Raw genomic sequence first — 5,573 nt, forward strand, 5'->3', positions numbered from 1 at the left:
AGGAATGGATCCTACCTCCCAACAGAGAAGGAGGAGGTCATGAAGGTGCGGCAGTAATAATATTGTCAGACCATCAACCTGGACATGATTAACAGCAGAATCCAACACCTGCAGTCACTTGTAAAAGCCTCAGAGCTGCAGAATTTTATTGGGGTTTGCGGGTGTTAATGAACCCTCCCCGCCCACGCGCCGGTTCCCCTCCACTCCCGCTTCTTACCAGCTGCCGAGCAACAAACAAGCATCTCCCCATCGTCCTCACTCACTGTGCATGCTCGGAGCACTGGGTGGCACTGCGCATGCGCACATGTCCCCTGCTGTGGGGATAGGGGACATTTTCCATCGCGGGGAATGCTAGGTATAATTCCCGCCATTGGAACTCCTCAAAAGTTTATAATTATTACTAACTTATAACATATAACATAATATGAAAGCACGAAATGCTGGAAAAACTCAGCAGGTCTGACAGCATCCGTGGAGAGAGAAACAGAGTTAACGTTTCGAGCCTGTATTACTGTACATATTTCAGATTTTCAGCATCCGCAGTATTTTGTGTTTATAATAATTTATTCGCTGTTGCTGAGTCTGCGTTGGCCCCCGCTCATCTTCCTGAAGCTGAACTACATATGCTCCAGGCATGCAGCCGGCCACCACACGGGAGGGGTTTTGGGGGGGGTGGGGGGTGAAGGGGTGTGGCTGGGTGGGGGGCCATCCCACGCCTGTGCAGTTCTGCTGTTCTGATGATGCTCGGCCGTATTTACCCCCTCGGGGTATTCTGGGTAGGTTGATCGCCATTTATCTCATACAATTTAATATATGTAGAGGAAATTCATTGGTCATAATCACAGAAAAGTAGAATGGTATAAAGCAGTGAACATTATCCACTCCCACTCCCTCCCGGTCTCTCGCAAAATGAATATATTAATCGTGACAATTCATTTGATTATATTGGAATGGGTTTCTCTGAATAAAATGGCATTTTTATCTCTTTACATTTCCCTAACTCAGGTTCATTGTCTCAATTATTTTCTTTCTCCCAATCCCTGAGCTCCATCTGACAGTGTAATGTTGCTGAGAGGGGTTAGATTGTGATGCAAACCAACAGGAAGAGAAGCTCAGCGGCTGGCAGACTGAGGGAGCAGCGAGTTCTGGAACAAATCGCGGGTCTGGAGGGATGGACCTGTGTTGATCAATGAAGTGAGTCAGTCTGAAACCATTGCAAAGAAATCATCTTTTAAAAATTAACTCGAGATTTCTTTTATGAACAAATCAGTTCAACATTTGTCAGTATTTTGTTTTTTCTGGAGTTCCCATTATGATTTTCAGACACTTCAATACCAAGTGGATCAGGTTTTTAAAGATCATTCATTGCCCTCTTTCCATGTTGCTGTTAATTAAAAATGCCGAGATTGATTTCTCCTCACTCTGCATCCATTTGTGATAATTAGATGAACAAACTCTCACCCTTCTGCACATTCATTGTTTAAAAGGGCATCTATTCTGTTAGTGGTGAAGCACACTGTGCACTGAGGGGTGATGTCTGTCGGTTGAAGCCTTTAAAATTCTCATTCTTCTGTTCAATTCTCTGCATTACCTCGTCCACCCCTGTCTCCGTAAACTTCTGCCAGTCTCCAACCCTCTTAAAAAGGAGAGATTGTTTCCAGTGCCAGAGGGATTGGTAAGGAGGCAGCTCAAGCTTAAGGTAATTGGCAACATTAGAAGATATGACATGAGATATATCATTCTGCATTGATTTCTTATGATCTGGAATTCAATACATGAAACGGTGGTGTAAGCAAATTCAATCATCACTTTCAAAACTGATAAATTCTTCAGTTGGAAAATTTTGCACACCTGGGGGAAAGGGCAAGAAAGTGGAGCCAGCACAGACACGATGGGCTGAATGGCCTCCTTAAGAGCTGTATCAATCTCTGATTTTAAAAACTCATCGTTCCTCTAATTCTAGTTTCTTACTCACCAAAATCCTGCTCACTGATGTTCAGTTTGGGTTCCAGCAGGACCACACAGCTCCTGATTTCATTACAACCTTAGTCCAAACATGGACCAAAGAGCTGAATTCCAGAGGTGAGGTGAGAATGATGACCATTAAAATCATGGCAGCATTTGACTGATTATGGCATTCAGGTCTCCCAGTAAAATTGTACACAATGGAAATCAGGATGGGAAATTCTGGAGTGATACCTCACTCAAAGGAAGATGGTTGTGGTTGTTGGAGGTCAATCATTTCAGTCCCAAGACATCACTGCAGGAGTTCCTCAGGGTAGTGTCCTCTGACCAACCATCTTCAGCTGCCTCATCAATCTCCGTTCTTCCATCATAAGTCAGACTCTGAAATATATCATTCCTTCATTATCACTGAATCAACATCCTGGAATTCCTTTCCTAGCAGCCACTTCTGAACTCCCTGGTGTCTCAGCAGGTGGGATGATTGAGTGAATCCCTTCCCGCACTTGGAGCAGGTGAATGACCTCTCCCCAGTGTGAACCTGTGGACTGCAGCAATTCAAGAATGTGTCTCGCCATGACCTTCTCAAGGGCAATTAGAGATGGGACAACAAATACTGGCCTCGCCAGTCACACCCACATCCCATGTCAAAATTATAAAAAGGAAAGAAACTAGAATTGTCTGCTCTGAATTTAAATCCTTTGCTGGCTTTTGTAAACTCCTTTTATAGGATATTTGAGAGGGAAGATTTTCAGACAGGAAACTCAAACCAGACATAATGTCAAAATCTTTACTGAGACAGTGTAGCAGGTCAAGGACAGCAACATGAGCATGAGAGCAAGGCTTCAGCCTCAGCCAGCTACAATGTTCCAGTGAAGCCAAATACAAACTGGAGGAAAGGGAGCTCATCTTTCCATCAGGAACTTTACAGCGTTCTGGACTTAACATTGAATTCAACAGACCATGAACCCTGTCGTCCATGCTGATTTTCTTTCCACCCACCTCCTCTTGCCAAGTGCCAGTCTGTACCTTGTTCTCACGCTTTTCTTTCAGAAAATGCTGATCCTTGTTCTGCTATTAACACATTCTGGTATCTTGCTGCTATTAACACCTACGTTAGTCTTTAATAGGATCATTATCACTTCCTTTGTGTTCTGTCCAGGACATCTTTGTCATTTACTCGTTTCTGACCTCCAACCAATCCCTGACCTTATGTTTTGCTCCAGTAACCCAACCCATCCCCCCACCCCCACCGCCTCCATTTTCAGCAGCATTAATTCCATCACATTTCAACCTCTTCAGCTCTGAAGAAGAGTCATATGAACATGTGACAAATTAGGAGTAGGAATAGGCCACTCAGCCCCTCGAGCCTGTTCCACCATTTAATAAGATCATGGCTGATCTGATTGTAATCTCAACCCCGCATTCCTGCCTACACCCAGTAACCTTTCACACCCTTGTTAATCAAGAATCTATCTTCCTCTGTCTTAAACATATCCAAAAACTCTGCTTCTCTTTTGAGGAAGAGAATTCCAAAGACTCACGACCCTCTGAGAGAAAAACAAATTCTCCTCATCTCTGTCTTAAATGGGAGACCCCTCATTTTTAAACAGTGACCCCTGGTTCTAGATTCTCCCACAAGAGGAAACATTCTCTCCACATCTACCCTGTCAAGACTGCTCAAGACTCAAAATGATAACTCTGTCTGTCTCTCCAGAGATGCTAACAGACCTGCTGAGCTTTTCCAGCATTTTCTGTTTTTATTTAGATTTCCAGCATCTGCAGAATTTTGCTTTTATTTCAGGTATGAGAGGAGATAGAGGAGAAAATAAAGAAAGTTGTAGTTCATGACTTGGACAAGGGACAACTTTAGAGACAGTTTGCCCTGGTGGGCTAGTGGAAAGGAGGGAAGCAGCAGAGACAGCTGATCGGATTGTCTTAATCTTAGTGACAAAGAAGCTGCATGAAATCCTCACACTTTTTGTTGGAGGTGAGGATGGAGGAGACAGGGAGAGGGAGAGCACTTCAAAAGGAGCTAACTTGTGTTCGAGACTAAAAAGATTCAACACACTGTACTTCACACAAGGCTGATTTATTTTACTTTATCCAGAGTATTGACATCTATAGCTGGGCTGGAGTTTATTAACATCAGCAGAAATAGACCCAAATGAACATGGTTCAGGCCTGAATATGATTGCAAAATATAATCACTGTAGTTTCTTGTGAACTCGCTGGTGGCTCAGCAGGTTGGATGACTGATTGAACCCCTTCCCAAACTGGGAGCAGGTGAATGGCCTCTCCCCGGTATGAACTCCCTCATGTCTCAGTAGGTGAGATAACCGAGTGAATCCATTCCCACACTTTGAACAGGTGAATGGCCTCTCACCGGTGTGAATTCGCTGGTGTTTCAGCAGGCTGGATGACTGATTGAATCCCTGACCACAATTGGAGCAGATGAATGGCCTGTCCCCAGTGTGACCTCGCCGGTGTCTCAACAGGCTGGATGACTGAGTGAATCCCTTCCCACACTCGGAGCCAGGTGAATGGTCTCTCTCCAGTGTGACTGCGCCGATGAATTTCCAGCTCAAATGGGGAAAATAATCCCTTCCCATAGTCTCCACATTTACAGGGTTTCTCCCCAGTGTGACTGCGCTTGTGTCTTGACAGGCCAGATGATTGATTGAAGCCTTGTCCACACAGAGAACACATGTATGGTTTCTCCACACGGTGAACGGTGCTTTTTCCTTCCATGTTCAAAATCCGATGATGGCCTCTAAGGGAGGAGAGAGAGGGGGAGAGAGGGTGTTTATGTATAACTCAACCCAACCTTTGACAAAACCATCCAAACCCTCTGCGTCCACTCACAAGAAGGTTGAGGGTTATATGTGCAGGTGAACGGCAACAACTCCAAGTTCCCCTCCAAGTCACACACAGTCCCAACTTGTCTGACATCCAGTACTGGATGAAAAGAAATTTCCTCCATTTAAATATTGGGTAGACTGAAGCCATTGTTTTCAGTACCCTCTACAAACTCCACTCCCCAGACACCGACTCCATCCCTCTCCCTGACAACTGTCTGAGACTGAACCAGAATGCTCACAACCATGGTGAAATATTTCACCCCAAGATGAGCTTCCAGCCACATAACCTACATCATTACCAAGACTGCCTATTTCCACCTCAGTAACATCGCCCGACTCCACCCCAGTCTCAGCTCATCTGCCTTGATGGTCCTTGAGAGGGTGCAGAGTAGATTTAACAGAATGGTTTGAGAGATGAGGAATTTTAGTTGCAAGGTTAGGTTGGAGAAACTGGTGTTCTCCTTGGAGCAAAGTAGATTGAGGGGAGATTTGATAGAGGTGTACAAGATTAGGACTGGTTTACATCAAGTAAAAGAAAAGCTATTCCCATTTGCTGATCGTAAAAGGATTATAGACACAGATTTAAGATTTGGGGAGAGGTCTACTGGGCAGATGTGAGGAAGACATTTCACAAAGTGACTGGTAATGACCTGGAACTCAACACTTTCACTCAGAGTGCGATAATATCCAGGTCCTGCTGAATCAGGTGATTCTGCCAGACTTTGACATGGTGTTTGAATTGAGTTTCCT

Source organism: Carcharodon carcharias (assembly GCF_017639515.1).
Source record: "Carcharodon carcharias isolate sCarCar2 chromosome 27 unlocalized genomic scaffold, sCarCar2.pri SUPER_27_unloc_2, whole genome shotgun sequence".
NCBI lineage: Eukaryota > Metazoa > Chordata > Chondrichthyes > Lamniformes > Lamnidae > Carcharodon > Carcharodon carcharias.